The sequence below is a fragment of the Olea europaea genome, chromosome 2, assembly GCF_002742605.1.
Source record: "Olea europaea var. sylvestris chromosome 2, O_europaea_v1, whole genome shotgun sequence".
NCBI lineage: Eukaryota > Viridiplantae > Streptophyta > Magnoliopsida > Lamiales > Oleaceae > Olea > Olea europaea.
This window is the reverse complement of record NC_036238.1, coordinates 25,896,844-25,904,360: the sequence shown is the minus strand read 5'-3', so window position 1 is coordinate 25,904,360 and position 7,517 is coordinate 25,896,844. Positions and strand designations below refer to the sequence as shown.

At 38.9% G+C, this 7,517-nt stretch overlaps 1 protein-coding gene across 2 annotated transcripts in view; it reads right to left on the bottom strand.

Annotated features, from left to right (window-relative positions):
- LOC111368312 overlaps positions 1-7,154 on the bottom strand; it is a 14,497-nt gene extending 7,343 nt beyond the window's left edge. For both annotated transcript variants that reach the window (XR_002697970.1, XR_002697973.1), the window contains exon 1: positions 6,587-7,154. The gene's annotated coding sequence lies outside the window, so the exon portion shown is untranslated. The remainder of the gene's footprint in view (positions 1-6,586) is intronic.
- Positions 7,155-7,517: the final 363 nt, after the last annotated feature.

Sequence of the window (7,517 nt, the reverse complement as noted above, 5' to 3'; positions counted from 1 at the left end):
AGTAGAATAGAATGGGAGTAATTTTCTCTTCTCATTCATTAGGTACAATATAGGTATATATATATATATATATAAAGATCTGTGGAGAAGATCCTGATTTCTAGGAACTAATTTACATTATTTAAGGGAAGTAAATTACAGCTATATACAGAAGATTAATATCTCTAAAAATATGAACCCATAATTATAGTAAACTGAAGATTCCCATATGTAGCTAGTTTGAATTCCTACACTCCCCCTCAAACTAGGCGGTATATACTCATTAAACCAAGTTTGGAACTTAGCTCAATGAAGTTCGGACGGAAGAGTGCCTTTGTGAGGATGTCTGCTGCTTGAAGCCGAGATGGAACATGTTTCAGTGATATAACATTGCTTTCTATCTTTTCGCTGATGAAGTGTCGGTCGATCTCAACATGCTTTGTCCTATCATGATGGACAGGGTTCTTGGCAATAGCTATTGCTGATTGGTTGTCACACATCATATTTATAGGACCAGAAATGCAGACTTTGAGTTCACCCAGTAGCCGTTTTAACCAGATTCCTTCACAAATACCCTGAGCTAAGGCTCGAAATTTTGCCTTAGCACTACTTCGTGCCACCACCTGTTGTTTTTTACTCCGCCATGTCACTAAATTTCCCCATACATAGGAGCAATACCCTAAAGTTGATTTTCGATCAATGGGGGATCCAGCCCAATCCGCATCTGTGTAGACCTCTAAGGAGCGATTAAGAGTCTTTTTGAACATTAGCCCCTTTCCAGGATCCCGTTTAAGATATCTAAGAATACGGTAAACTGCCTCCATGTGTGTTTCTGAAGGATTGCTTAGAAATTGACTAATAAGGCTCACTGCAAAACTTATATCCGGACGCGTGTGAGTCAAATAGATCAACTTCCCTACTAAGCGTTGATATTGTCCTTTATCCACAAGCATTTCTTCAGCTTTAGACTTTAACTTAGTGTTAGGGTTCATAGGAGTGTCCACTGGCCTACACCCACTCATACCTGTTTCCTTCAAGAGATCCAAGACATACTTTCGCTGGGAAACTGAAATTCCCTTACTTGATCTAGCCACTTCCATTCCCAAAAAATATCTTAGATGTCCCAAGTCTTTGATTTCAAACTCTTTGGATAAGAGAAGCTTAAGTCTCCTCATTTCCTCTTCATAGTTTCCCGTGAGAACTATATCATCAACATACACTATTAACATAGTAATCTTACCGTTTGTGAAGTGTTTGATGAAAAGAGTATGATCAGCTTGAGACTGCAAGTATCCATCTTGTTTTAGCACCCTTGTAAATTTGTCAAACCATGCACGGAGTGATTGTTTAAGTCCGTACAGTGATTTTCGAAGCCGACAGACTTTGCCTCGTGTACAATTAGTTTCAAACCCAGGAGGCATATCCATATATACTTCTTCGACTAAGTCCCCATTCAAAAATGCATTTTTCACATCAAGTTGAAATAAAGGCCAATCTTGGTTCACAGCAATAGATAACAAAACCCGTACTGTATTGAGTTTGGCTACAGGAGCAAATGTTTCCTGGTAGTCAATTCCATATGATTGAGTGTAGCCCTTGGCTACCAAGCGGGCTTTGAACCGTTCAACACTACCATCAGCCTTTTGTTTTACTGAGAAAATCCACTTGCACCCAACTGTTTGCTTTCCAGGTGGTAGAGTTGTTAGAGTCCATGTGCCGTTCTTTTCAAGGGCATGAAATTCTTCCACAGTAGCAGCTCTCCATTCTGGGACTTTTAATGCGTCATGAACTGTTCTTGGAATCTGGATTTTGTCTAGAGTAGTCACAAATGCTCTGAATTTCTGAGAAAGTTTGGAGTAGGTCATATAGTTATGGATATATGAGCGAATTCCCTTTCTCTGAAATTGCTGTGTACATGAGCGAATTGCTGTGTGCATGAGCGAATTCCGTTTCTCTGAGCAATAGGTAGATCCAAGTCTGGATCATATTTTGCAACCTCTTCAACACTGTATTCTGTGTTAGGTTTAGTCTTACCTTGCGCTATTTCAAGAATTGCTGAGTTCGGATTGGACTCCTGGTTTTGCTGATTTTGAACAGGCTGTTGAGGTTGTTTTCTCCTACTATAGACTTTTATTGCCTCATCAGGAAGGTAGAGATGTTTTGGGTACATTTCTGACTTATCGGGAGGTGAATTGGGTGACTTAAATGTGTTTGGAGAGCCAGCTACTGTTTGTGGGCTTGAAGGTGATGGAGACTCCGGGTTAGGTGAGCGAAGAATTGAATTGAGTGGAGTTGGACTTGGTACTGGATCAATGAGAGTAGTCCAATCCCAATTTTGTGATTCATGTGTGTCTATCTCCCCCTGAATTACAGAATTGGAAAAAAATGGTTTATCTTCAAAGAATGTGATATTCATGGTGTGATAAACCCTTTTGGTGAGAGGAGAAAAACATTTATATCCTTTTTTGTTCGGTGAGTATCCAATGAAGATGCATTTGAGTGCCCGTTCATCAAGTTTCCCTCGGCTATGATGGTGGATATGAATAAAGGTAGTGCATCCAAAAATTTTAAGGGGAATTTGGGAAAGTAGGTGTGAGTTTGGATAGAGATCAAGGAGGGATTGCACTGGAGTTTTAAATTTTAACACACGTGAGGGCATTCTATTAATGAGATAGGTTGCGGTAAGAATAGCCTCGCCCCAGAATTTCTTAGGTACATTAGACTGGAACAATAATGAACGAGCAACTTCAAGTACATGACGATTTTTGCGTTCTACCACACCATTTTGTTGAGGTGTGTCCACACATGAGCTTTGATGGACGATTCCATAAGATTGGAGATACGGACTGAGAATGGAGTTGAAGAAATCTCGGGCATTATCAGTTTTAAGGACTTGAATTTTGGCTTGAAATTGAGTTTGAATCATGGCATGAAAAGTTTTAAAGATTTGGCTGGTTTCAGATTTATCTTTCATGAGGAAGGTCCAGCTTAATCGGGTATGATCATCAACCAACAATAGAAACCACCTTGCTTCAGAAATATTAGGGATTTTGGTTGGTCCCCAGATATCACCATGAATAAGAGAAAAATGGGGAGTTGGTTTGTATGGACGTGGGATATATGTACTTCGAGTGTGCTTTGATAATTGGCAGACATCGCATTGAAATAACTTTGCATCTTTATTAATGAATAATGAAGGAAACAAACGACTCAAATATAAGAAATTTGGATGACCTAAACGGTAGTGCCACAACATGATTGCACTTGTTTTATTGGACTGTCCTATTGACTCATGACCATGAACTGACCATCACTGGGGTCTGACACTAGTCTTATTATGACTCTGAGCTGGGATACAAGAAGAGTCTACTTTGAGGAAATACAAGCCTGCACAAAGTTCAGCATTGCCAATCGTCTTCTCCGAACCCAAGTCCTGAAAAACACAAGATTTGCCAAAAAATTTAGTCTCGCAGTGAAGATCACGGTTTATTTTGCTTACAGAGATTAGATTACAATTAAGATCAGGAACAAATAACACTGAGTGCAAGATAAGATTGCGTGAGAGATATATGGTTCCTATTCCAACAACTCTTGAGCGTGAACCATTGGCAATACGCACTGTTTGATAGTCCTGACATGGAGTATAAGTTGAGAACAGTGATCTATCACCTGTCATGTGGTCTGATGCGCCTGAATCCACTATCCAAGATGTTGAGGGTGACTGATTCACATGAAGTGCCTGGTTTCCATTGTTGTGCACAGATCTGTCCCCTATCCCAATTTTTAATGGACTGGCTGACATATTTCCCTTGCTAATCAGGTGCTAAAGCAGCTCCAACTGGTCCTTCGTGAAAGGGTTTTGGTTTTGTGATTTAGTTGCTTCTGTAGAGACTGCATTTACCCGACTCTCACGATAGCCAGCAGCCCTGTTTAGCTTCCAATCTGGTGGCTTTCCATGTAACTTCCAGCAGGTTACTTTTTCGTAGCCTGGCATCTTACAGTGGTCGCACCAAGGACGTCCCCTTCGTGGTCGATTTTCACCGGGAGTCTGGAACATCCCGCGAGCGGCACAAGCAGCAGGTTCGACCATGGACACGTGGTCTTTGGCTGCAGCAAGGGCTGAGCCATCAGTGGATGCAGGTGCATTAGAATGTCCCATCATGACTCGTTTTATGCTCTCCTCTCGGCGTACCTCGAAAAAGACTTCTCGAAGACTTGGTAGGGGCTTGGCTCCAAGTTTCCGACCTCGCACCTCATCAAGGGACTTATCAAGACCCATCAGAAACTTGAAGATGCGTTTGGTCTCTACTATTTTCTTGAAATAGGTGCTGTCATCAGGACATTTCCATTCGTGAGATTCAAAGAGGTCCAACTGTTGCCAGTGTCGCGTCAGAGTGGTGAAGTAGGTGGTGACTGTGTTTTCTCTTTGCCTTAGATCATGTAGGATACTCTCTACATGGAAGAGTTCAGCAATATTCTCACTACTAGAGAAGGTGTCACGGGCTGCATCCCATATTTCCTTGGTTGTAGTGTAGAGAAGGAAGTTCTCACCTATCTCGGTAGTCATTGAGCCAATTAACCAGGACATGACCAGGTTGTTTTCTGCCCTCCAAACTCTGAATCTGGGATCACTTGAACTTGGTTCGGCAGTCGCCCCTGTAAGATAATCATCCCGGCTTCGTCCACTGATAAACATCATTATGGATTGCGACCATTGGAGATAGTTGTGGCCATTGAGCTTGTGGTTGATTATAGAGGTAATATTGTTTTCGGGAGTGGTCTGAGTGACTTGAGAATTGATAGGAGTATTGGGAGATGATGATGAGTCCTTGGAAGTTTGTTCAGATTCGGCCATGGTGGATGAGATTATCACAGAGGTGACAGAGAAATATGAATTGAGAATAGGTTAGGGCCGGCGGCCAGACACATGAAAAATTTAGGTTTTAGGAGCTTGGCTCTGATACCATGAAGTAGAATAGAATGGGAGTAATTTTCTCTTCTCATTCATTAGGTACAATACAGGTATATATTTATAAAAACATCTGTGGAGAAGATCCTGATTTCTAGGAACTAAATTACATTATTTAAGGGAAGTAAATTACAGCTATATACAGAAGATTAATATCCCTAAAAATATGAACCCATAATTATAGTAAACTGAAGATTCCCATATGTAGCTAGTTTGAATTCCTACACTAAGCTAGTCCAATGTTGAGTAGATGTCCTCATCACATATCCTCTAAAAGTTCAATTGAAACATACACTAAATTCGACACATCCTGTGAGGTGAAGACGAAAGCTATTTGCAAATCAACAGAGCTGCATGGATAAGGGAAAAAAAGCGTTGCAGTTGTGAGATGGTGAGATGTTCAATAAGAAACAAGAAACTGATCACTAATTACAGCCTGTCATTTCAAATGATTTATTGATTGGAATAAAAATCAATATTAGTCTAGTAAAAATCTCACAATGCACCAAGGCTATCCAATATGGCCAAAATGGTGCAATATAATCCAGTATAGTTTGACACACCCGTTAGTGTCTGTTTATGACTCGAGTCTGGGTAAAAGAAAAGAACCTCATGTTCAATTCCATGACATGAATCTCTGTAAAAGCAAAGAACCTCACGTTCAATTCCACTAATCAGATCTATGCATGTTTAATGTACCAATAATATATAGATGACCATGCTCCAATATACATGTCCAGTCAGTCGTCTCCATCTAGATTGATACCCACACTATTGCAATCCCAACAATATAAAACCCACCCTGTCATGCACCCACTGAGGTAGTACGAGATATAGTCCAAAAGAATTACTATTGACTAGCCTTGTATTATTCTGCATATGATACAAACTAAAAATATTTGTAAACAATCTTCTAAACTCTCGCGTTTTCAACCAAACAAGGAAACAACATTTGCACAATCCAATAGAACAACTTGCTAGGACGAAAGCACTCAAACCTCTAACAGCTGGATGGATAGTTACTATTCGTTAGCGATAGACGACATTGCTACAGCATTCAAAACACCAAACACTAAGGTCCAAATTTGTTTGAACTAATACGTAGTGTCACACCATATCAACATTCCATCACAATGATAGAAACTCAGATATCAACTTGGTCGCTTTTAAACTGCCATTATATATCAAGGAGGCCACCTCATTATAATCACTGAAAGCCACTCAAATTGAATTTAGAAAGATGACTTTTGAGTTTGATCCCACTACAACAGAAACTGTGGAGCGTAGTTTAATACGAGCCAAACCACACTAAAAATAATCATAAAAATCCCAACTTCCAAGCTACAATTTGTAACTCGTGAAAATTCAAAAAAGAAAATAAAATAAAATAAAATGCAGCAATTTGACAACCCTGCCGTGTCTTAAAAATTCAAAATCTACTAAAAAGCAAACTTTCTTACTGCAGCAACTAAATCGACTTCAAACAAACCCTGCATGCACATTTTTTTTTCCCAACATGCAATACCAGAAATTCGATTCCAATGGAAAAATGAAAAAGAACATTAATTTTCACCCAATACGTAATTGAAACCCGTTAAATTTGAAATTTGAAAAATATAAACTAACAAGAAACCCAACTTAGGATCATCCTCTCTCTTCTGCAAGAGCTGATTCAGAACTCCCAGACAGTCCACTAAATTCCCAGCTTGGAAGAACACGGCAGCCTCCTTGGCGAGCCCAGCGGCCACTGGAAGGGACCCGTCGTCCTCCGCCACCGCTTCCAGCAGCAAAACATCTGTACTCGCAATTGGTAATGACGCAGGAGCCGAATCCATAAGCACAGAGATCGATCCAATTATTACCCAAAACCGTAAATGCACTGCAGATATAGAAAACCAAGCTCCCCTCACCCCCACCCCCACGCCCAAATTACAAAAACTCCACTCTATTACCCAAAATTATCAGCCCAATCTTAAATTTAAGTTAGAAAATCAATAGAAATGCACATATAATTATATGCATCAGTGTGTGTCGATTGCCATCGATTTACAAAGAATTTTCCAAACGACTAGAAAATTGAGAGAGAGAGGATTTTACAGGGCTTTAGATACACAGAGAAATATGTAAGAGAGAGGTTTGGTGATTATGTGGTCTGAGGTATAAACTGTGATCGAGCTTGGCTCTGCTTCTTTTTTAGCAAAGTTTGGTTTTGCTAAAAAAAATAAATCAATCACATTTTCAATACATCACATTACAATGTTTGGATTCTATTTTTCAAAATATATATATATAAATTTTTTTTTTCAAAATTCGTTTTCAATCACACATTTTATTACAAAATAATATTAAACGTAAGTTCAAAACTTTTTTTTTTTAAGTTTGATTTTGCTAAAAAAAATAAATCAATCACATTTTCAATACATCACATTACAATGTTTGGATTCTATTTTTCAAAATATATATATATAAATTTTTTTTTTCAAAATTCGTTTTCAATCACACATTTTATTACAAAATAATATTAAACGTAAGTTCAAAACTTTTTTTTTTATTTTTTAATACATATTCT